Source organism: Panulirus ornatus, chromosome 8, assembly GCF_036320965.1.
Source record: "Panulirus ornatus isolate Po-2019 chromosome 8, ASM3632096v1, whole genome shotgun sequence".
NCBI classification, from domain to species: domain Eukaryota; kingdom Metazoa; phylum Arthropoda; class Malacostraca; order Decapoda; family Palinuridae; genus Panulirus; species Panulirus ornatus.
The window spans coordinates 14,368,200-14,395,391 of record NC_092231.1 but is presented as its reverse complement, the minus strand read 5'-3'; the positions used below and the strand labels follow the sequence as shown (position 1 = coordinate 14,395,391).

Below are 27,192 nucleotides of genomic sequence, written 5' to 3'. Positions count from 1 at the left end.
CTATGATCCACAGTGACGCTATCACAACCCACAGTGACGGTATCATAATCAACAACGACGCTACTATAACCAGAATGTCATGTCTGTCTCCCAAACTAACAGTGACCTTGCTCACAACCGAAAAATGACGGCATCACAACCAGTTGTGACAGTGCCATGTCCTGCAGCGACGCCTCCACCATAACTAACAGTGATGCAGCCACAAATAGCAGTGTGATGTCCTCACAATCTGCGATGGCCTTCACGATAATCAGGCATCTGTAATACAACCACAACCAACAACCTTCATGCCACCACAACCAACAACAACAGCAACAACACTAAGACCTTAACGCTATCAACATTAAAAGCGTCTGACTTGATGAAAAGTGGAACCACTAACCTTGAGCTGGATGAGACCGTCTTATGAGGGGAGGATAACTACACGTCGTGTTGATGATGTTGTCAGTGTGCAGGTGAAAGGTGAGGAGAGTTTCCCCTGCCAGCCGAGGGGGTGTGCTGTGAGGCAGCAGGAGAGAGGAGAAGCCTCCTCTGCCTGGCGCTCTCTTAATAACCGCTGAGAGGCGTTCGCCAAGATTCTTGTCTGTTAGTATTTCATCTCCACGCAACTCTTACATTGGAAATATCTTTTCTCTGGTCACTTACAAATTTCATATATATATATATATATATATATATATATATATATATATATATATATATATTTTTTTTTTTTTTTTCCCTTGCTTTGTCGCTGTCTCCCGCGTTTGCGAGGTAGCGCAAGGAAACAGACGAAAGAAATGGCCCAACCCACCCCCATACACATGTATATACATACGTCCACACACGCAAATATACATACCTACAATATATATATATATATATATATATATATATATATATATATATATATATATATATATATATATATTAGAATACTTCCCACGTATTCCCTGCGTGTCGTAGAAGGCGACTAAAAGGGGAGGGAGCGGGGGGCTGGAAATCCTCCCCTCTCGTTTTTTTTTTTTAATTTTCCAAAAGAAGGAACAGAGGGGGCCAGGTGAGGATATTCCAAAAAAGGCCCAGTCCTCTGTTCCTAACGCTACCTCGCTAACGCGGGAAATGGCGAATAGTTTGAAAGAAAAAAGAAATATATATATATATGTATATATATATATATATAAGCTATTATACTTTGTCGCTGTCTCCCGCGTTAGCGAGGTAGCGCGGACCTTTATGTGTGTTGATCTGGACCAGTGTGAATGTCTGGGCCAGTGTGTAGGTCTGGAATAATGTGCAAGTCTGGACGAGTGTGCAGGTCTGGACCAATGTCTGAACCAGTCAGTGGTACGTATATCTGGATCAGTGTGCATGTCTAGACCAGTGTTTACGTCTGGACCAGTGGGTAGGCCTAGACCAGTGTGTCTGACCCTGGACCAGTGTATGCTGGAGACCCTCCTGTTGCCTGCCCCTGGACTCCAGGAAATATATGCGGAGCTACCAAACGAGTCAGGTTAAAGTTGTTACAGGTGAGATAGAGGTGGAACAACAGGTCATTTAGGGGAAACTAAAAGGAGAAAAAGTAAAGGTTGACGTGAGGATCATACAGCTATCAGGATCAGTGTGAGATTTGACTGAGTGGTGAAAGACTGTGTGGGAGAAGAGCATCAGGCATGCACACGGAATATTCTTAGCTTGAATGAGAAAAAAGAACGATATTGATAGTCAGATCACCTCGCAGGAGGTGGGCAGCCAAGGAAGCCACAGGGGAGAGATTAAAGGTGTAAGTTTGCTGAATGTGTCGGAGCTTGAGGGAGGATTTCCAAAGACTGAGATACAGAAAGAGAGAAATGCAGATCCGTGTGATATGTGATAGCGGATAAAAGATACGTAAGTGGTGTTATAACAATGAAGGGTAGAGTGCTGAAGTAATCTAAGATTGCAGGGGAAGGATAAGTGCAAGAGGAAATAATAAGAAAACGTGTATTAGCGAGATCAAGAAAAGAAAGAAGAGATTAGCCTGGCGAAGTGATGGAGCTATGCAAGGGATGAGGCAAAGTGAAACTGACTATATAGAAAACGGAAGCAGTCTCTTGGGTGCAGATCATCTGGAAAGGACAACCGACAAAATATTTAACCCATCACGGTACATCCACATTACCAGAGGTGGACGCCGATAGTTATTACTACTTTCAGTCCTCTGGTCATCTTTATGAAGATTGTCGTTATTGTACAGAGCGACTACCAACCCCATTTCACAAGCGCATTGCTTATTTTCACGGCGCGATCAAAACCCCCCACCTCCCTCATAATACTAATATACTGAGTCAACCGTTAGATGTAACCTATGCCGTTACCGTGGAGGCCAGACACTAAGAATAAAGGGTGTTCATGCAGCTCGGGGAGGCGGAAAATTATAGTGGACACGGAGGTGATGATGGCAGCGGGTACGTGCTCAGAATTCGGGAGTCCCACCATTAATAGTACCATCCAATCTCGGGAGCCTGCGTTCACGGCGCATCTGTACAGCTCTCATTGGCTCGCCTAGTTTATGGCCTCCTATTCTCCTTACACGATTTTCAGGAACAGTAGAGAATCCTGAACATCATCGGATTTTCCTTAACAATTACTCAACACACACACACACACACACACACACACACACACACACACATACACACACACACACACACACACATATATATATATATATATATATATATATATATATATATATATATATATATATATATATATATATATATATATATATTCCGTCCTTACCCCAGGGAAATGAAACACGATAAATTCCCAATGCACTTTCCTGTAATGATCACATCAGCAAGGGAGATAAAGGATAGAAATATATGTCGGTTCATATACAAAAAAAGAGACGTAGCTAGGACGCCGTCTGGTAAACAAGTGACTACCAGGACGGAGGTCGAGTGCGTTCAAGTCTGGCAACATGCGTATGTATCGGACTCCGTCTACTTGAGGTTATACAGCGTGTGAAAAGATACCTCTGGCGAGGTTGTATCAGTGAGAGAGCATTCTCATCAAAGAACTTATCGATCCAAAGGAGTCTACATTTCCTTGCTGATGGAGGCTGCGCAGCCCTAAACTGGAAGAGGCTCTAGCTAGAGGTTTTGGGGTAAATACATATATAATGAACTAATATATATATATATATATATATATATATATATATATATATATATATATATATATATATATATATATATATATATATATTCCTATATGACCTCCAATTACCTCTAGCATACCACGACAAGACGGTCTTATCATACAGAGACGACCTCATAACTGTACCACAACACCTGAACACAACAGACGTAGTAACAACAGGTATGCAGCACCGTTAAAACACAATTGAAACAATGGCTCACCCAGAAGATAATGTCTGCATCCCCACAATTACCCCAGGCAAACACGAGTCCATCTCACGCCCTCCAAGTCACCATGAACGGACAGTCACTCCCACACAACAAAACACCAACCATTCTACACAAACAGAAGACACTCACCTAACATTCCCTTTCCACATCAAAACATTAAACACGAATCCATCCCACTGACAAAATACCCCTTGAACATTAACTGGCACCAGATTTTCACAAGAACAAGAATCACGAACTTTCTCTACAAAGAATTCATCCGCTCCATTCTAAACACCGCCTAACCCTCTCAATAGCAAACAATAAAAAAATATAAGGCAAACAAAATAGTGCAATCAGGATAATCACGTAGCACCTACAAACATTCAGCAACTACACAATGATTCCCCCAATACAGCCACATCTCCACAAACTCGGCACTCAATTCTGTGCAACGGTATCAGACTCCTCCTATCTAAAGCACTTTGTAACGAACCACCAACTCCCAATTACGAATATAAACCTTACCCCTGCCTCACACTTCAACAACCCTCTACTCGCACATTCGCCCCACCTCTCATGAAACACAACATCGACAAAGCAGATACACACTGAAATGACTCGACGAGCACTAAACACCCGCACTCCCCAACTCGGTCTTAAAGACCATCCCATCAGTGGGTGGATAAGTAGAGAGCAACGCCTCGTGGTAGGAAGCCTGTGTGTGTGTGTGTGTGTGTGTGGGGTGTGGTTGGTGGCAGGCTGGCCTCATGAACGATAGTTGTCTAACCTTTGTAGCAATAATGGTTGATTAATCGAAATAATCTATACTTATATATTATTTCAACGTGTGTACGTGTAACTCTACTTCGGCTTCCATAAGATTTTGTGCTGGCTTCATCGAGTTTCTGAACAGTCGAATTTGTATTTTTCTGTATGATGTATGAATTGAAATATTCTAATATAACTTACGTTTCAAACCACATTTTTGTCACCATTTTATTCAAATAACTGTTCTCAATAACTGATATGAATACCATACAAATGATGGGTGGCACATACAATTATCAACTGATAATTCATTTCATATACTACTTTTCCATTTACGAACATCGAAAATGTTTCGTAAAGTTCCCGATTAATCTGAAGCCTCTGGTCTCCTCTTCAAGCAGCGTTCGAGGCAAGCTTCGAAAACCACGTTCGAGTCAAATTCAAGCGGCAAATAGACGTGTTATCTCTTTTTGCCGCTTGAATTTGACTCACCTTCTCCAACTTCACGCAGTTATGCATAACCTACTACATCATAATTCTCTTCATTATCTTATGGATAGCAGACCCATAAAGTCTGGCAAAAGCAAGAGGCTCCTAAGAGAACACACGCGAGCGAGAGAACCTGCCCAGAATAGCGGAGGTGAGGAACGCCCCGGGTCAGTCAGGACCAGCGACCGACACGCCGCGTCTCATTAACAAGTGAAGCTTCGTCAGCAGCGTCACATGTCACATGAGCGCAACAGACTGGCCACTTTGTCGACCATTACGCCACCATGAATGGACCAGCAGTCTGCAAGACGAGACACCTCCCCGAGGCATCCGACACTCAACGCCCTCCGTTCTTGTGGTAATATTATGAATAATATGTCGCACGATAGAGTGTATTACCCACACACAGGATGTCTGTGATGCATCTACGTTTACGACAGGCATCTTCTGGCGCGTCTTCACGGGGATGACTGGAGAACTAACATTTAGTTCGTGGGTCATAAAAAGTCATCTAATAGGCGAGAGATCCGGTGGTAGCATAGTAACACACAGCCCGCATCTTTCTTGATTGTATCATTGCCGAATGATTTTCTTTCATATACTTGAACACCTCAGTGTTAGGACTATTTTCCACGTTGAATATGAATCTAGGGTTGAAATTACTGTTTGGTTAGACATTGAGGCCTAGAATTAAATGTCTAATGATTGCGTGATAATTCACTTTGTATTTGATGGGAATCTGTCGGCTTGAGGGAGCATTTAGAGATATCTTCCGTGATTATTTGAAGTACTAAAGCGTTTCAGTAATATATATTTCAGTTTCAAAACAAAAAGGTTTTTTGGCCTAAAAAAAAATACCCTTTTTCTCTTTTGGGAATTTAGATAAACCAGGTTTTGTTCTCAGGGTCGTCATTACCAAGATACACTAACGCTGCCTGCATGTTTCCCAAAGCGGGGTCTCTTCTTCTGCGCTCTGAGAGTATTAGTTCAACCCTTGTATATAAGTCGGGTCTCAGGTGACCCAGGCGACAGAACCAAGTGATAAGTCGCCAACATTTAATGTTACATTTGTGATGGGTGGCGATATCGCGTGTACATGATGCATCTGCTTGAGACTGCCTGGAGCACGGAGTATTATTACAAAGACTTCGCTTGATAATCATAAAAATATTACGTGTATATATCAGGCCATCCAGAGATGGCTATATATATATATATATATATATATATATATATATATATATATATATATATATATATATATATATTTTTTTTTTTTTTTTTTTTCTCCTTCATACTATTTGCCATTTCCCGCGTTCGCGAGGTAGCATTCAGAACAGAGGACAGAGCCTTTGAGGGAAATCCTCACTTGGCCCCCTTCTCTGTTCCTTTTTTAGGAAAATTAAAAACGAGGGGGGGGATAGATAGATAGATAGATAGATAGATACATACATACATACATACATATAATGACAACAAATAGTGGCAGTGTCGCACGCCTGGCGTCCCTCTAAGACAGGGTGCACTGTTATTTACTCCACCAAGGGTCTATGGTACACCGCTGAAGGGAGGGCCGACTGCAGCTGGTGGCTTGAGAGCGGAGCCTCTCATTTGGCCTGAGGGCCAGCCATAGCACGCCAGCATGAGGTTGGCTGGTGCTGGTGATGGGGTGTAGGGCTGAGGGAGATCTCTCAATCTTGTAGGGATTCTGTCACCAGGCGTAAGCTCTGTTTTATGACCCGTAAAAGGAAAATGACGGAGACCCTTCAACCACTGCCATTTGCACTCCTGTGGTGTAGGGGTTTTAGCGTTCCAGACGATGACGCATTTATGGGGCCCCCCCAGGGTTGAGCGCATAGGTTCGAATCATGGTTACGGCTGTCGGTCCACAGTCTTCCCAGATGTTTATCCACCCCTAAGGGATGGGCTTTAAAATGGGGACCTGGCTCAGGAGAGGGTATATATATATATATATATATATATATATATATATATATATATAGCTTTCATGGGATGGCTTTGATTAGGGCCTCATTTGCCCGTGCTGTCTCAGCTGAAATCAAAAAGTCTACCATCATTTGTGGTAGACTTACTGATATTTCTAATTTTAGTTCCTTCTCCTACACTTGTAGTGCACACCAGGTAGAACACAGAACAGCTGGTGTGTGCCAGACAGCACGGCTGACTCAGGAACAGCGGGCAATCTCAGCCGGTTTGACTTACTATGCTAGGGAGAGTCTGTAATGGGAGGAGGATACGAAGGGAAATGAAAAAAGGAAGGATAGATTAAGATTGACAAACAAATGAAGGGAAGGCTTTATCTAGCGTCAGTACACAATACTACAGAAAAAAACGATCAAGTGTCACATGAAGAAAATATACTGATTCTTATGTCAGTCTAACCACACGAGAATGTAGTTTGATTATACGAGACTGAACCTCACAGAGTAAAGGAGCGAGAAGGAGGCAGATGAACTTACGAAGTAAGTACCAGGTATGAATCTAATAAGTTTTAGATTACGTGAGACAAACATGAACCAACTATGGCTGTGGAAAACTACAGAATGAAAATTCTTCCCTGTTACAGTCACTAAACTGCTGTAAGTCTATGATACAATCGAATGTAATATATCCTTCTGTTGGTTTTGAACACACACACACACGCACACATTAATAGTTTTATATTACTGTGAAAGTTGGGTATGATTCGTAATAGCATGTGAATGGACAAAACTGTATAAACATGAATGTTAATTACGTCCCGAATGTTATTATCATGGTTTACGTTTCACTAAGAGCAATATTTATACTAAGTCTTTCGTACCAGCCTGGGAGTTCGTATATAATTACACATAACCATTATCAAATATAGATAAATGAACGCTTGCATGTAAATCAAATGTGCGATACATGGCTCTATCATCACCCTCATTCAAGAAAACTCTCAAAGATTCTCTTTAAGGAAAGTTTCACGTGAGCTTCGATGTGTTTTAATCTAATTATCTGGTTGAACAGTAACTCTATTAGGATATTCAATAATCCTACTGAGCCGTAGTCTATTTCTATTGGTTCCCAAGACATCGCTTGCACCATTACGGTAAGCTCTGGGAGTGTTGGAGATTTCAGACACCTGCCTCAAAATCAGAATAAACTGGGGGGGGAATCTCCTCTAGTTCCTTGCATGGAATAAACTGGATATCGAGATCTCTATCTGGTCACGAAAATAAGGATATATTCAGTCACTTGTTATGGGGTAATTCACGATCACAACTTCCCTATGGCGTGTTTCTCCTCCCTTTTGTTTCATCAAGCACACCAAAGCGTTTATCTTGGGGTGACAGACTTGTGGCCTTGATGGTCCAGGTCTTCTGCTGGCTTTGGCGGATACCTGATAAGATTCGTTGGTGGCACTGCTCATTTTCTGTTTGGAGTGTCTGGGGACAGTCACCTGTGTGATGGTAGTGTCTGGGGACAGTCAGTTGTCTGACGGGAGTGTCTGAAGACAGAGTTCTGTCAAACGTAAGAGACGGATACAGTAGCTTGTCCGATGGGGGAGATACTAACCGGTAACATGTATGAGGAAGAGGCAGATAAGAGACAATCAACTTCAGACTAATAACAGAAATAATTCACAAAAACGTTGCTGTGTCCATGAATCATAATCTGCCCCCGATAATGAGAGTAATATCCCACACATCTTTTTTTTCCAGTGTTTATTCACACATCCCACGTATCGTATTGGATACTGGAGAGAGAGAGAGAGAGAGAGAGAGAGAGAGAGAGAGAGAGAGAGAGAGAGAGAGAGAGAGAGAGAGAGCAGCAGACACAGGAACACACACACACACACACCCGGTCGCACACATAGGATATCTTAAAACTGGGTTTTGGGACGGAAATACTATTGTACCTTCTCCAATGCAAAGGAAAGCTGATAACGCAGTATTGTTGGTCTATTAAATATGATTAGTTTGCGGAAGAAAAGTATGGGCTTTTTACACGTAGCCTTGAATATCAGCAAGCTGCTTATCACCTCTGAAAACAGACGTCAGGAAATAAGAGAGAATATCAAATTACGTATTTAGGCAAAAGGTCAAAGTGAATATCGAGGTCTTGTGGAAGTAAGGAATCCTTCACAATACAACAAGAGGCAAGTGTTTACAAGTTGGGTTGGAAACTTGACGAGCAGGCGAAGAGGTCAGCTGGCAATAACGAAACTCAGTCACCGGAAAGTAAATGGAAGAGGATGTCCAAGTTACAGTGGAGGGAGGAGCCTGAGGCAGTATATAGAGCGAGTGTGGTGAGAATGTTAGGGTGGTTGAAGGATAGGCTAGGGATGGTGAACAGGCCACGGGTTTGATACTGGTTAGGAGGTAGTGGGGGGACAGGTCAGAGAAAAAGTCACTGAAGAGACTAAGTTTTCGGGACGAACAATGGATGGGAAGCAAACTAAATGCAGGAGGAAGGAAATATAGTTGACAGGCCTGAGGGGGACTGGTACAGACGAGGGGCGCTAGAACGGGAAGGACACTGTGACAGAAGAGGACAGGTTAGGAGACAGACCAGAGGCAGGGAGGTAGTCAAGTGCGAATGGACGGGCTAGGGATTACAGACTGACCAAGGATGAGGAAGACAGCAGAGGTAAGGGACAGGCTTGAGATGAGGCTCGCCACAGACGCTAGGCATAGGTAAGTGCTAGAGGATGAGGCCACACGAAGGCTAGATAGTAAATGAGTCAGTGGTAGGTGGGCAGGGAGGCAGGCCAGGGTTAGAGAGTACGTCAAGGGTGATAAATGCGAAAAGGATTGGGAAAGGGCGAGGGAAAGGGAACCCAACGAGAGGTGGGGAGCAAACCTGGGCTCGGTGTAGTGTACAGGCAGGGAACGCTGGGTCGGGAGCTGAGAAAATGGCAAAGGGCTGGAGAGTCGTTAGTGTCAGGGAACAAACCAGTGTTGGATGGACAGAGTTGGGAACACTTTAGAAGCTTAAAGATGGTCAAGGGTGTGGAGCAGGTCGTGGAAGATGGGAATAGGTCATAGTGGATAGATGAGAGATGAGACGAATACCAGGGAGGGTGTTAGTGCTGGTGGCTAGAAATTTAGACGGACGAATGCTAATAGAAAGGTAAGGACTGAGGAGAGGAAGGAGCTTAAGCTATGCGAGTAAGAAGAAAAAGTCGCCATTTTTATTTTATAAGCGAGCTAAGACAAAGAGAAAACGATAGAAAAAAGCGTTTGTTACAGACTATAAAAATTGATAAAAAAAAAAGAACTAGCGTCTCTGATGGAGGATTATCCACAATCTCAATATAACGAACGTCTTTTAGAGTTCTCGTCAGCTCTCTTATTCATAGTCCTCTTACCATCTCCAATATGCTCTCCCGCTCTCCTTGATTCTTTCCACTTCTGACACATATATCCTCTTTGTCAACCTTTCGTCACTCATTCTCACCAAATCCCCCAACAATTTCAACACACCCTCTTTAGCTCTGTGAACCACAATTTTCTTATCACCACACATCTCTCTTACCCTTCTATTACTTACTCAAACCACCTCACACATCATATTGTCCTCAAACATTTCATTTCCAGCACACCCACCTTTCTCCGTACAGCCTTATCTACAGCCCATGACTTGTAACAATATTGTTGGCACTACCATTCCTTCAAGCAAACCCATTTTTGCGCTCCTAGATAACGTTCTCTCTTTCCACACATTCTTCAGCGCTCCTAGAACCTTCGCCCCCTTCCCCAACCTATGACTTACTCCCGCGTCCATAGTTCCATTTGCTGCCATGTCCAGTCCCAGGCATCTAAAATACTTTAGTACCTCCAGTTTTCTTCATTCAGGCTCTCACCCCAACTAAACTGTCTGTCCCTCAACCCTGCTAAATGTAAAAACCTTGTTTTCATTCACATTTACTCTCAACTTCCTCCTTTCACACACACTTCCAAACTTGGTCACCGGCTTATGCAGTTTCTCACTAGAATCCGCCACCAGTGCTGTAACATCAGCAAACAACACCTGACTCAATTCCAAGGCCCTCTCATCCCCAACAGACTGCATACTCGCCCCTCTTTCAAAGACTCTTACAATCACCTCCCTCAACACCCCATTTAAAAACAAACTGAACAAGCATGGTGACATCATACACCCCTGCCGCAATGCGACCTTCTCGTCAAACCATTCACTCTCCCTTCCTGTTCTTACACTCAGCTTACACCCCTGGTAAAAATTCTCAGTTTCTAGTAACTTTCCTCCCACTCCATATATTCTTAAGACCTTCCACAAGGCACCTCTATCAACCCTATCATATACTTTTTGATCCATAAATGCCACATACAAATCCACCTGTTTCTCTAAGTATTTCTCACACACATTCCTTAAAGCAAACACTTGAATCACATATCCACTCCTACTTCTACACCAACACTGTTCCTCTCCATTCTGATGCTCTGTACATACTTTCACCCACTCAATCACTACCATCCATACTGCTTACCAGGTATGCTCAACAGATTTAGACCTCTGTAGTGTGAACACTCACCTTTATCCCCTTTCCCTTTATACAATGGCACTATTCAGGCATTCTGCCAAACTAAGGCACATCCCCATAATCCATACATACATTGAGAATCCTTACTAACCATTCAACAATAAATCTCTCTCTCTCTCTCTCTCTCTCTCTCTCTCTCTCTCTCTCTCTCTTCTTGACTGTTATCAAGTCATAAGCACCAGGGGAGGAGAGCCGAGTCATGGAGAGTGAATATATGTTTAAAGTCTTGACGGCTCTCCCGCACTGGTGCTACTTAAAAGAATGAATCAAGAATGCTGGAGGCTGAGGGAAGGCAATTCTTTCTAGTGGTGTGCCGGTAAATGTCACGTTTGATAGACTTGGCTAAGGTGGTTTAAGAAGAGGCTTCATAGCAAATGGTATGAAAAACACAATTAATCTTTCGTTGAACATTTTTTTCCTTACGTCTGCTTACTCTCATAAAGAATGATTCACTTTATACTCGTATGATTAATCCCTTTGCCTTTTCAATGCCTTGTTATTCCGGGTAGAGATATTCACTCCGTTTTCGTAGTTCGAATTTGGACCATATAGATTTACGATCCGATCCGATCCATCGTTTACCTTGAGATAGGAAGGTGAGCAAAAGGCCTTACGCGTCAACGAACATGTAGACTTTTCATCAGGACTCAAGATTTCTCAAACTTCCCCGAAGAACGTTTTGCCTTCCCTGTAAATAAAGCTTTGAAAAATTCGTTTTCTGTTTTCCGTTACGAGCCGTTGTGTGCAGACGCTTCCCGACCGCCGGAGGGGAGAACGTTCGGTTATTTACGGGGGAGAACCATTTCCTGCGGTGAAAATGTCGCCAGCCTCTCCAATCATTGTCTCACCTGACGATAACTGCCCCGTTTATTGAAAAGGAATCAATATCGCGCGCTGGGATATCTCACAGTGCCAATACCTTCCATCTTACGCTGATATTCTGCTCACCTGCCTGGCGATGGTAGATACAACTGAGGGGTACTTTGGGAAGACATGGTCCTCGTTATAAGACTGTCTTCTTCAACAAGGGAGGCCCAAGACTCATCTCTGAACAGCCTGGTTGCGCTGTTATACATTTATTTGATCTTGACCACGTGCCGATGCGTACATTCAAAACGCATCTTTGAACTCTTAAAAGTTTGCATTTGTTCTCAGATATTTTTGTGGTGTTAGATGCTCTGCTTCTACGTTCTTTTGCTCTTCACCTCAGTTGATTAGTTTCTCCTGTGTCTGGAATGACAGCCTCCCTCGCTTCTTCCTTCAAATCTGCTCTGGTGTCGTCTACCTCTCTTGATATCTCGGTAACTAAGGGCGCTCTGTATTCCACCCGTCTGCCACAGTGAGCGACACAGTTTTTCAATATGGACGTGGCCAGAAAAGTCTGCTGTTTGTGGCACAGCCCAACCTGGATGATGGTGACTCCAGCGTGTGTCATCAGGGAGAGTGAACCCTCCAGTCATCCGTCTTAAGGCAGTACTCTAAGATAAGAATACCCACAAGTTTTCTTCTTGTAAGTCTTCTGGCTCATAATAATGCTGGTGCGGGAGACAGTGGAAGAAAAAATTCAAGTTGTACTCTTGGGGGAACAGGGAGAAGGGAGGGAGTTCACAAGGGACATCTTGGCCATTCTTCATAACGCTGAGTAGCCAAGAGAATCCAGGGTGTAAGACCAGATAAGACGGAATACTGTCGCGAAGGCAAAGGAGCAGAGGTTTCAGAGGTGTGGCAGGGGACCTAGAAATGCCAGTTATGTTGGCAAGATGAGAGACGTGTGTCACAAAAGAATCATATTGAAAGCTGTATCAAGAGGATACAGGTGTGTGTGTGTGTGTGTGTGTGTGTGTGTGTGTGTGTGTCAGGGGGAGGTGTGCTGCGCGTTATATGGATGGGGTGATAGACGGCCTTAGGTATACATTATATATGGCCGAAAGAGATGCCAGTCAATCAACAAAGCACGGGAAAGAAACGTGCACAATCTTCTGCATGTCATGAAGCGAGGGACACACCAGCCTAAGTCAACGTCTCTGAGAACTTCGAACAAGCGTCAACGTCCTTTGCCAGAGAGATGACTGTACGAACTTCATTTAATTTCACACATGAAATATATTTTCCCCACGAAGCTACTCAGGTATTGTAGAAATACCTTATTGCCTTATGAAAAAGTGCCACTGTTTACAGAGGATATACGAGGAAATGATCTCGTTAATGTCTAACTACAATTCATGGCAAATCATCTATGAGACGGGGAATGAGGCTGCCAGGACAGAATCATGAACTGTGTCTATTTCAAAATCCCTATAACTCTGTAGAGGAGAACTACTAAATGGTAACATACAAAGGATGTAACAATATCACCTCTGGTAGGCTTGATCAACGGAAAACCTGCAGTTTAACTGTCTTCAGTAAGCTCTACCCTCATTACTCTGGATGACTAGTTTTTCGACACGAAAAAGATAAAACTTTTTTTTTCAGACGCAATGAAAATTACTGTCGTCACAAGCCTCGCTGAATGATGAACACGATGAGAGATAAACTTCGTGATTAATCATTAGATCTTGTTAATGTTATACAAGATGTCTTACTATATAATGGTGTAATGGCGTCGCATTATATGTAACCTAAATTAGGAAGTCATGATGCTGACGGCCCAGCACCAGTCCATCAATCTCCCCAGGTGTTTAAGGTTCGATCCTCAACTCTCGACGTTTGGAAAAAAAAGAATATTTCTTTTTCCTTCGAACTGAACTACTGCTGCGGCGTTACGGGTTTTCGTGGCCCCAGGGTTTGAGTATATTAAAACTTTCAATTATCATTCCTAGTCGAGGCTTCACTGATGGCAGAGATGAAAGAATCACAGAGTGTTTGTGTTTGTTTCTCACGATATGTTGCGTGTGTGTGTGTGTGTGTGTGTGTGTGTGTGTGTGTGTGTGTGTGTGTGAGAGAGAGAGAGAGAGAGAGAGAGAGAGAGAGAGAGAGAGAGAGAGAGAGAGAGAGAGAGAAATCATAGACAGACGGACATATGGACAAATCTTGTGGCTATCCTCTTTATTACAGTAGTCTAATATCATGAAAAGTACCGAGTGTTTTGTTCGTCGTTCATATCTACCTTAAGACGCAAAAGAAATGTTTATGGCAGTGTTAACATTAAATTACTTGACACTGCCGAAAAAAAATAGTTCTCCGCTGAAACGTACCAAAGAATGTGTGTACACACAAAATGTAATGGCTCAGAGGCCTTAAATCCTCAGTCGTGTTGTGGCAAGAATCACCACAATGTTTCTGAACATTTGGAATTGTTAAGCTATCGCAATTTTACTTTCACTCTCGTTGTTATTGATTTATTATTTCCTTTTCCACTCACAACCATCTTACTCAAAGGAAAGACTGTTTCCCTCCACCTCCCACTTACGAATCGTGCGCCCGCCACCGCTGACACTCCAGCACGGAGAGTCTTGAGCTGTGAATCAGATGACGTCACTCGTTTCTTTGTCATTCCAGACGCGTGTTGTAAAGACGGGCTTTCCCCACATGTTGTGCTTGTGGAGCAATGCATTAGGAAAATGAAGAATAAGAGAGTGAATGACTCAGGATAACAGAAGGGATCATTCATCTAAATACGCGCGACGTTATTGATGAAGTGGTCTGTATCCCTCGGTATGATGTATAACTTCATCAATTTTTTAACAACGCAAATAATGAGGTTGTGATTTAGTCTCTATGATCGGTGACAGTCGATAAACTCTTACCGGTCAAATGTAGAATAAGCAGACATAAATGTCTTCTTTTTCGATGCTTATGAAGATATATCCTTGTGTAAAATAGATTTTTTTTTTTTTTTAACGCAAACTGCTGACACTACGCGCTCGTTCGTGCTATCGTAATAAGCGATCTCATCTTATTTTCTTTTCCACAGTAGCCAACATGACACGGACGAAATCAGGCGTCAATCATGACCGTACGAAATCATGCGTCAATCATGACCGTATCGGATGAAAAGGTATGATTTATAAACATGAGAAAAACAGACTGCAGGAAGAACTGATCTGAGCTCCTCTGGTGTTCGCGAACAGACACCCGGAAAAGAAGTCTTTGGTCAAATTATCCCTCATTCGCAGCCCATATGTTACTTCCAGGGATCGATGCCTCCGTCTCTAATTCTCTACATCCCGGTGAGCGTCAAGAACTTTCCATCGGCGGAGTCCCCTCACTTCCTTGGGTACATCTTACGCTCACCCTCACCACCATCCTCTCTCTCTCTCTCTCTCTCTCTCTCTCTCTCTCTCTCTCTCTCTCTCTCTCTCTCTCTCTCTCTCTCCTCCTTCTCCTCGTCCTTCTCCTCCTCCCTCCACCTCCCAGGTAGTATGCTAAGGGATCTGTAATGTTGATTTATATTCTGAAGCAAGAGCACCCGCGAAAATTATTTTCCTCTCTGACTGGCGTGCGAACGATAAAGTATGTTGGTAGCCGGGAATTTTGCATCTGAACCTGAAACCTTCACAATCCACTTATTTCCCGAGGCTCAGCCCGTCACTCTGAAGATGACATGGTATTACGTTTTTATAAAAAAGGAGACCTGTTTTTCCCGTAGCCACTGAGAGAGAGAGAGAGAGAGAGAGAGAGAGAGAGAGAGAGAGAGAGAGAGAGAGAGAGATTATATATATACATATATATATACATATATATATATATATATATATATATATATATATATATATATATATATATATATATATATATATATATATATAATATGACTGATTCGGGTGAGAAACTGCAGAAGCTGGTGACTGAGTTTGGTAAAGTGTGTGAAAGAAGAAAGCTGAGAGTAAATGTGAATAAGAGCAAGGTTATTAGGTACAGTAGGGTTGAGGGACAAGTTAATTGGGAGGTAAGTTTGAATGGAGAAAAACTGGAGGAAGTGAAGTGTTTTAGATATCTGGGAGAGGATCTGGCAGCGGATGGAACCATGGAAGCAGAAATGAATCACAGGGTGGGGGAGGGGGCGAAAGTTCTGAGAGCGTTGAAAAATGTGTGGAAGTCAAGAACATTATCCTGGAAAGCAAAAATGGGTATGTTTGAAGGAATAGTGGTTCCAACAATGTTATATGGTTGCGAGGCGTGGGCTATAGATAGAGTTGTGCGGAGGAGGGTGGATATGCTGGAAATGAGATGTTTGAGAACAATATGTGGTGTGAGGTGGTTTGATCGAGTAAGTAATGAAAGGGTAAGAGAGATGTGTGGTAATAAAAAGGGTGTGATTGAGAGAGAAGAAGAGGGTGTTTTGAAATGGTTTGGTCACATTGAGAGAATGAGTGAGGAAAGATTGACAAAAAGGATATATGTGTCGGAGGTGGAGGGAACGAGGATAAGTGGGAGACCAAATTGGAGGTGGAAAGATGGAGTGAAAAAGATTTTGAGTAACCAGGGCCTGAACATGCAGGAGGGTGAAAGGCGTGCAGGGAATAGAGTCCAAGTTATGATCGTTTCTATCCATGCGTAATTATAAACGTCAAACAAGAAATTGCCAAACCGTTAATCTGTATTTTCAATATATCTCTCCAGGATGGAATAGTCCCGCAGGACTGGAGACTGGCAGACGTCCCTTCTATATTCAGTTAGAGAAACCATGAAATGCCTGGAAACTGCCGTCCTATTAGTCTCACATCAATTATAAGTAAGCTTCTGGAGTCGATCATAAGGGATAAAACCGTAGCCTACCTGGAACAGCACAACCTGATCAATAATCCAAACCATTGTTTTAGATAGCATTAATCATGCCTTACAAAACCCCCGCCCCTCGAGTTCATCATAAATCACTCAATACCCACGCCAAGGCAAAAGTAATAGATAATACATTTCTGGACTTCCAAAAGACATTCGACAGAGTCCACCACGGTAAATGGATGCATAAAGTCTGGCGGCCCTTGGGGATTACTGGCTGCATAGGAAACTAGATAAGAGGCCTGGTTACGTGATAGGAAGCAGAGTCGTAATGAATAGCAAATCATCACTGTGGTCAGTCGTTACTAGTGGGATGGGGGTCTCCCAGGGAACCATCCTGAGGCCTATGCCTTTCATCGTCCCTACTGACGATATTGAGGTAGTAGGGCTGTATACCTAAGTGTCCAAATTTGCATATAACACACAACGATCGGCAATGCCATATCAAATGAAGAAGATGGCCTAAGATTACAAACGGATATAGATAATATTACTGGGTGGTCTAGAAAACGGTAAATGCCATTTAATGTCGATAACTGTCAGCTGTTACAAATGCGGAACCCCACCATGATAGTCCATTACGAACTGATGGGTAATAAAATGAAGGAATCCCAAAAATTCAAATTTCTCCCCACATTGTAATGAGGCTGACAAGAAAGCAAACAGGATGTTAGAATTTATAAACAGAAGCTTTTTACACAACAGTGCAATTCTGAGACCCCACACTTAAGCAAGAATATTCTTAAACTGAAAACAGTGCAACAAGGAGCAAATAAACTACTTCCCTGCGCAACAAAACATATGAGGACAGATAACGAGAATTAAACTTATTCTTTCTCAGCAAGAGACAACTCCGAGGGAAATCAATAATTCTTTCTTTTTTTTACAATACTTAAAAGATTCAGCAACACCGACATTGAAAATTTCTTTACAGTCGTGCATTCCCTAACAACGAGAGAAAATGAACTTAAAACTTAAGATGTCATGAAATTACTTTGGACTCTACGAAATATTTCATTACCATCTACATTACTGATGCACAGAATAAGCTCCTGGAACATGCCGTCCATAGCAACACTGTTAATACTTTGAAAATTAGGCTTGATCATCACCTGCCACTCTCGGGTATTGAATAACTCATTCAACTCAATCCTCTTAATATAATGGTAGTTCATGCTACCTTCTCAACATCTAATGTTTCCATGGCCATGCTGCGGTAACATACTAACTTAGATTAACCCGTGTCACCTGCTTTAAGAAAGAATCATTTTATGATCTTTCAACATCATGAATAATACAGACAGGGTCCTTACTATTGTATTAACTAAAAAAGTGAAGGGATGCATGTCGTTGGTGTTGGGATACATGACATATTCATGTTCACTCTACTTTATGACTTTCCAATTAAAATTTCCCTGAGGCATATCAATTCTGCAAGGCATTTTTTTTCTCTTTATGTTTTCCGTCCAGCGTGTTGCCGGAGAGGGTGGAGGGTGGGAAGAGAACCTTTACTTTGCCATGCTTTTATTCTACTGCATTTAAAGGGGACTGTAGTTATTTCATTGTACCGTTAACGCCACAGCATCTTGCTTGGAGCTTAGGTCTGTGTGTCAATTGTAACCCAAAGTAACTCATCAGTCCTTCTCTGAGTCGGTACTGTCTGTGGATTTCTGGATGGTGCCCCTGTCATACAAGGCATACATGGCATTCCTCTGTACCTGCAGCACACACACACACACACACACACACACACACACACACACACACACGTGTACCTCTGGATACATAAAGACCTCTAACGACAGCATGTTATTAGTTCTACCAGTCCAGTTGGGAGGGTTGCTCGAGGTTCTAACCAGGTACAACGTTATCTGCATTTGAGATGTTTAGTGCCGAGTGTAGCTTGTCTGTATTTTCAAATGGGGAAAGTATTTCTCTTCCGTTACCGAGGAATACATTATGCACGAAAACATTCGAAAAATGTGACGCCCAACTCTAAAACACGAACATGCATCTCTTAATCTCTAAGACTGAATAGAATTAGATAAATACACGCCACACATATATGCTTTACACGGATGAATCTTAAAGACGTCAAATATGGTAAATGCGCCTTTGCTACGGTAACAAGTTTGTAGTGTTGAATATAAGTACTGAGGAGACGAGCGTGGCGGTGGAGACGCAAGAGTGGCCGAGCCTGCTGTCGTAATATCTGATTATTGCCGTTCATGAATCTTGAACCTAGGTAAGATGTACTGAATACCCCACACTGGATGTCGATGTTCTGGACAACGGCTTTTCACCAAAAAATCACAATTATCTTTCTGTATCTAAAAGATATCAGGTAATCAACTGAAGGCATTTTGGTGCGGATCCCCTGCGGTTTGTTTTTCAACGAAATGATTTTCAGGTAAAAAAGAAATCAAGAAATATCTCACGCATCATTAATGCTACGACATTCGATACATCTTGTACAGTACTTTTATATACAGATGTCTGAATGAGGAATAAACGCAAGTATGGAGAGTAAGAGCAGTATCGACAATATGACATAAACGCAAGTATGGAGAGTAAGAGCAGTAACGATAATAAGACATAAACGCAAGTATGGAGAGTAAGAGCAGTACTGACAATATGACATATGAGGAAGCATATACAGACAGCCAATAACCAGTCCTTTGACCGGACTAAGTCGCTGTAACACAGAACCGTGGCTGGGAGTGTAGCGAGGACAGCACCTCACAACCCACGATAATGTCCAAAGATCCTTCCTCAGGAGAGGAGTTGAAATGATAATATGAAGGTGTCGGAGATATCTCCACAGACAAGTTTATGCATACAGGTGCAATGGAATGCCATGCACAGAGGCGTGAACTTGCATGATAGGGGACACCTTGCAGATATGTACAGGGATTACCTTCCATCAGTAGTGACTGAAAGGATGACTGATGACATATTTCTTTACCACTGCCTTTAGCTACGTTTGTATTGACAGTTCTTGTGTATATAAGAACTAATGGGACAATATAAGGTATAACTGTAGCGTAGTATTCTTTTTCCTAACATATCTCTCTTTCTGTTGACTTGGATCCTCCTTTGCCTCTCTCAACTTCTGAAACTATGGATATTCTAATATACGTAGGTAATGTTATCATTTTCAGTAATTATTCAATAGTGATGAAAATATAGTGAAGCTTTGGTCCTTCCTCTCACCATTCCTGCTTCCACCGTAAGTCGCCACAACCTCTCGCGGCAAGCAGTACAGAACATTCATCATGTCAATCGTCATTGTTAATAAGGCTACAATAAGCTAACATTATCCAATTTTTGGAGGGTGTACAAGAGTTTTATGACAAGGATCATTCTGCTCCTGCCCTCAGTGAACTAAATCCACTCAGTGGGGTCTCCATATCTCACGGTTTTTGAAGTTAAATTCACTGCAATAAAAAGAAAACAAAGCTGCAGGAAAATTGGCAGTACATTCTTATTGTTACCGCAATTCAAATGTAAATCAGGACTAGAAAATTTCCAAAGATATTCCCTAAGTCCTCTTAAGAGTAACAAACTCACACCAACGAGTAGTTTCTTCCTATGATCAACATACCCTCTTGTAATCCTCATACCCTCCTGTAATCTCCATACCTCTCCGTAATCCTCATACGCGCCTTCAGTCACCATGCCTTTGTAATGAGTGCTGGTTGAAACCATTTTGAGTTTCCTGGATCACAGAATGGTATAGCTTGAACAATGGCTTATTGGATTATGAAAATCCCTGCTTACGGTAGTTCTGAAAATCTCTGCTTACGGTAGTCATGAAAATCTCTTTACTATATTGTCTGTTTGACTCATTCTAAGAATCATCGTACATCAGAACATCGGATTGAAAATCTCTTTACTATATTGTCTGTTTGACTTATTCTAAGAATCATCGTACATCAGAACATCGGATTTCCCGCTTTGCTCTGTTTTAAGACGTTCAAGTATTTTTTTTTCCTCGCTCCCTTTAAAATACCCTCTCCTTCTTTATTAATATTCTAATCTTCTTTTATCACAAGCAGCATCACAGTCTTGCCATGTATAACACCAGTCTTGAAACAAACCTTGCCTCTGTATCTTTTCACCTTCCACAGAGCTGATTATTCTCCCTTACGCCTTTGGTTTATTTTTCCCTACTCACCTAGTTATTACTGGTAGGCGCCAACGTCTTAAGTGTTTTAATCAGGAGTTTACATCCTACTCCCCTTGCCCTCCGTTCATCACAAATTTCAGGAGAATTCAGCTTCTAACAGCCAGTTTTCTTCTCAGCCATCTTTCGTACAATCTTCATTCCACGGCGTTGCTCCTCGCTCCCATCACACCTGCTCTTAAATGCCACAACACAACTCACTGGCAATCTCTGCTACTACACTCTCCCCCTAGTGCCTCCGCATATCCAAACCGTACGTACAATTCTCTCTCTGTGTGTTTCACTTAACTTCTCTTTCCACGAGTTCTCCAGTATTTTATAAATTGCCTTTCTTTTTTTTTTCATTCACGTCGCTAACCCTGTGCCATCTGTAGATAAAAGGCTAACCTTCATAATTCAGCAATACGGTCATAAAACAGTCCCACGTGACCCTGTCACAGCACTGTATCAATTAGATTCTCTCAAAGTATTCTCTCTCTCTCTCTCTCTCTCTCTCTCTCTCTCTCTCTCTCTCTCTCTCTCTCTCCCTCCTCGGCATGACGCGTTGAGCTCGTCTCCAACCAGTCAGTCAAGGCACCTTGTGTTCTACCCGGAGTTATATATTAACCACGATGGCTCGCACTCCACGCCTCCCTTGCCTCTCTTTATACGATGGAGTTTATTGAAGACTTTTACCTAAACTCGGGATATTGTGCAGGGAGGGGTCTGCCTCTCCCTTTTCTTTTTAATATGCTGCTAGACATGAGGAGGGAGGTAAGTGCTTGCAAAATTGATGTCAGTCATGCATGTGCCAGAGTTTCTGAAATTGAAAATGTAGTTGGCTAGACTATTGCGCCAGTCAGAAAACGAGGACACGGAGAGGATTACAAAATTGCAAAACCCTAGACACAAGATAGATAAATGTAGAGGTACAGACTGGAGGAGGAGATCTGTGGTAGTACATGACTGAATAACGATCAAGATTGTACTGAAAGGGGAATCTATAGAGACCAATAGCTCCTTGCGAGGGTATGCACTGCACCTGATTGTAGGTGGATTGCCCGTGCAGACATAACACTAGAAAATAACATAATACCAATAACACAATACCGATACGAGTCATAAGTATTTAAGACGGAAATTCATACTTCAACGTAATGCACCTGGCCTGGGAGACGACGCGTCTGGGAAGAAAAATGGAATCGGTTCACATCATACTGGACAAGTCAGGAGCATAGGAAAACTAGACACAGTACCTCTCTACACTAACATTATCTCAAACACCTTACTATCTTAGTCATGATATCGGGCATCAGCTAACACAAGAAAGAATAAAATAAGAAAACGGAATATTGACAAGTAAAAGCCGTAAGTATAAAGTGAAAGACTGAAAAATACTGGGTTTAGCGTCGTTATATAAGAATCAAGTTGTGGCCTAAGAATCACGGAAGATCGTGTTCGAACGTGGAAAATGGTCGCCAGCTTATAGCCAACATGGTCAGTTATATTTCAAATTAGGATTCGTCCGATGAACTTCAGCTGTGTGAAATAATGAATGAATGAATGAAGGAACACACACACACACACACACACACACACACACACACACACACACACACACATACGCACTCAGATTGTACACAAGATGGAAATGAAACCACAAGGGAACGGAAAGTATGGCGCCCATAGTTTTCTCATATCTTATTGTCAAAGACTGAGACTAACGATGCACAGTACAAAAGTGCTCGACACTTCGTTAGGTAGAGAGTCATGGAGAGTGGTTTGGTGAAGAGAAAATAGATGATGAAAGTCTTACGTAAGATGAAATGTGGCAAGGGTAAGACTTCCCTTTGTAATTCTGCTTCAAAGAATTCCATGTCGAGACTGCTTAATAGTGGAGAGAGAGAGAGAGAGAGAGAGAGAGAGAGAGAGAGAGAGAGAGAGAGAGAGAGAGAGAGAGAGAGTGAATACTAAAGACCATGCTGCTACACTAGACATCTTGATTTCATACACAGGGCTCACACTACTAATGAGCTGCAATAAAGGTGAAAAGCACGTAAGGAACCTCTCTTATAATTCAAAACGTGCGAAGAAAAATGAGATTCATAAACTAGAGCTGAAAAGACCAGATAAAAACTACAACACATTTCAGTGACTATTGTAGCGGTAACAAAACTGTGAAAAGAAGATAAGCGAATATTTTGAAGGACTGCTGAATGTGTAAGATAACGGGAAGCCGGATGCAGGGTTGGGGAAGAGGTAGAATGTGGAGTCCGAGGGTTAATGTGAACGGAAAAGCGCAAAGACAATGAGTAGCGGAAAGCTTTGCGTTAGAGAAAATGTGGTAAGACGTTAGGGGTGAACAGAAACAACAGTCGAGTTTTTCAAGAAGAGAAAACAAGTGTTAATGATTAATGAGTCAGACTATTCAGGGTGCGAATGGCATCACGGAGAGGTTTTCCGTGTATAAGCTAATTGGGATATGAATAGTCAAACTACTGGTGGTACTAAAGGTTGTGAGTGATGCTAATTAGTTCATCACGGGACTGGAGATGATCCCAGGGTAACATTCGCCACACAGACAGGATAGAGACTACTCCAATAAACTAACGCTGCAATAATCACCAAACTACGGAATACATATTTACTACGTAAGACATATTCATAGATGTTGCTGTAGATGGCTCAAGATAGTAGGCAGAACCATTATCAATGATGCACACTATGGTAACGTGGGTGTTTATAAGTACCTAACGAACACACTGATATATCTAGACACATACACACAACTACGTACGGAGGAATAAACTCACAGGCTCAACAAGGTGGAGGGGAGGGGGGCATGTACCGCGTGACTCCAACAATGTTAACACACACACCAGCAGTGTCGTAAACATACCTATATCTTTATCTATCTATCTATCTGTGTGTGTGTGTGTGTGTGTGTGTGTGTGTGTGTGTGTGTGTGTTGTACATCCCCAGGGCCGATTTATCAAGGGCTCCTAAAACTTCAAGGCTGAGCTGCAATCAGTAACAGGAAAAGGATGGACTCCTTTGAAGCGAGAAGTTCTGTGACGTCAAATGACAATGATACAGCCTCGTCAAAAGGTGATTTCACTCGCGATGTAAGCTGAAGCCGAGGGAGTCTGGTAACACCCAAAGGCACTGAAATATGAGTTCACTGGGGTCGCTAGCAAATCTCGCATTACATTCCAGGGTTGATTGGAAGCAGGAAAATATCCCTGGGTAATTGGAAAGAACGGTGAGGTCGCTGGTATGTCTAACATTCACCCTCTCAGGTCTCCGATGTGCTTCACGCTTGCGCCTAACGCCAACATGCTTACACAAATACCATTTTCTTTTTCACTAAAAGTATACTGAAATGCTCTTCTAGAGTCTTTCTTAAATAAACATTTATGAAACAAAATATCTGTATGTGGAATCACGATGAGAAAAAATATATTTTTTTCTTGTTCATACGTAAAGAATACGTAATTCTACATAATCTATAGAAAGCACAATTATTCAGTTACAGCGTAATAAATATCATCAAAATCAAAGCATAAATTATATATCATAATCAATATATAAGGAACTCCACTCACCTGCGTCCTGGTTCTCGAGATATTTTTCAGTGATTCAAAGTTAGCGTCGAGCATGTTTATAATAATTAGTGGTATGGTAACAATGAGAAAGAAGCTGCTATGATGACAATCACCGAAACGGTATATAAATCAAATCTTCATTAAATCTTCAATGATAATTCCTATCTCATTGCTACCTCATCACCTGTCTGTCAGAAAGAACAACATGGTCATGGTCATGGTCATCTAATATCCTCTTGTGACGAACGCTTATGGTCATCATGGCGTCAACAAATGATTGTTTATTTATGATGATTGTCTTTTACACCTTATGGAGAACGCTTTAAGATTATTGGCCATTATGATACTCACTGATATGTAAACGGTTTTCACAACGTAACACTTCCTAAAATCCGCAGTAAAACAGCTGAACAAACACAGAAACTCTGGCTACATCCATACGCTACCAGTGTTCTGGGTCGACTGGGATTACCGAAAGAGAATGGAGAAAGTAGGAATGCATTTTGGAAGTACAACTATCCTGGACTACCACTAGCGCCATCTTATCGAAAGCTAATGACGACTTCTTTGTTGAAAACTTTATCGTTAAACGTCAATAAGCACACAGCAAGCAGACAACAGCTGACTGATTTGACGATGAGTGACCGATGATGTAGCAACTCAGACTGATGCCAGATAATAACTTTCACTCAAAATTAACAGTACACCAATCTTGGTTGGACATGTGCCAGACGTATGATGATATCAGCATAGGTTAAACCTTCTAGCCCCAAGTGATGAATAAAAACGAAAATTCACACATACATACATACAGTACTTCATACGCAAGTTTCCCAGCTAGAATTCCATGGTAGTTGATACAGAAATCAGTCAGGTCGCCAAACCATTTCTAGTTTGATTACACCAGTTAATCTTAGGTCGATGGCATCCCGCCGGTGGACCTAATTCCGCATTACTTAACTTTAACTCAGTGACTGGTATGATGGTTACCTGAAGGCGGCTTAAAGACAGTTTGTCGTGACTTGCAGACAACATGCATAGACTGTTTTGGAAAATAGACAGCGTGCAAACACTTGTCTTGGATTGTGAAAAACAAATAGACGGACTGTCGTGCGGCTTGGCAAACAGTTGTCGTTAGAGTGATTGGGGGGGGGGGGGTTCAATCGAAACCTCTCAAACCGGACGAACAGGGATCAGTGTGAAAAAACACGGAGGCTGCCAAACAAGAGAAGGCAAGTTTCTGGACGAGGGGAAAACCCTCCCTTGTATATAAACCAGGCTGGGTTATGTGATGTCATCCGTACTGGAACATGGGTTGCTGTCCTTGGTGGGAGCCCTGTTTGATTCTAACTGTGCACTGCCCCCAGATTCACTTGAGCTACTCACTAGTCCGAGTCGAAACGATAAGTAATGATTACTTAATGATAAAGCTACTTTCTCGTCTTCGTGCATTACGTGTTGCACATCCCGGGTAGAAAGAAAAGAAATGTATGTAACGATTTGGGAAACAGGCGTTTGAAAGTGAGAGTAAAAACTTTTTCCAGGTTGCCAGAGGCGAGCGTTGAAGTTTACCTTCAGCTCCGTATGTCTTATTTTTGGAATATTTCTCAGACACATTCTTCAGTGCAAACACTTGTTCCATACATCCACCTCTCCTTCTATTTATCCCCACAATTACCATTCCTGTGCATCTTACTACGTATAGCTCATTTATTTTTGGCCCCTCTCTCGCTTTACATTATTACGATACATAATCACTGCCAGTACTCAGCCACCTCATTTTAGAGCCACCGGTCACGTCTTGTATGACAACGATTATTTCATTTGTGTGACGTAAAACATTACCAATAACTGCGGCTGGTTCAGTATTGGAAGATATACCTCACACAAAGACCTAAATGACTAACAGGTAACACTTCCATATATGGCCATTATATATATATATATATAATATATATATATATATATATATATATATATATATATATATATATATATATATTTCCATAGTCTAGAGATCTTTCACATACAAAGTGAACCAAGCCTCTGTAATAAAAGAGTTAATAAGAAACTGAAACACTGCTTAGGCTCGGGGCAGCCTGGACTATGCAGTATGGGAAGGTTCCTAACTAATGTGTTTACATGTCGAAGTGCGTGGACGGTATGGACTGAGACGTAAGAAAGAGTTCTGATCGTTTTATCAACTTCTACCGTGATTATCGGATAATCATAGGATGATCAGGGATAAACCATGGATGAGATTTCTCAGGTATTGCATAAAACATGTAATGCAGTTTCCTCTGGGGCGGCTGGCATGTTAGGGTTAGGGTTCCGGTGCACCTATAAATAATTTCATGCTATTGTCGAGACTTCTAAGCTGCTACACCAACATACGTATGTGTAGGGTCAGTTCCGAGACTTTCGTGGATTATGCTTTGGAGGAGGGATCCTTGTTACTTCATTAATATAGACTTTGTTTATTGTAACTACATGTGGCTGCCACTTGCACGTGCT

At 42.0% G+C, this 27,192-nt stretch overlaps 1 protein-coding gene across 1 annotated transcript in view; it reads right to left on the bottom strand.

The window, feature by feature from the left end:
- Positions 1–25,048, bottom strand: part of LOC139749839 (methionine adenosyltransferase 2 subunit beta-like) — a 119,597-nt gene extending 94,549 nt beyond the window's left edge. Inside the window, exon 1 of the mRNA XM_071664151.1 lies at positions 25,030–25,048. The gene's annotated coding sequence lies outside the window, so the exon portion shown is untranslated. The remainder of the gene's footprint in view (positions 1–25,029) is intronic.
- Between the last annotated feature and the right edge of the window lie 2,144 nt (positions 25,049–27,192).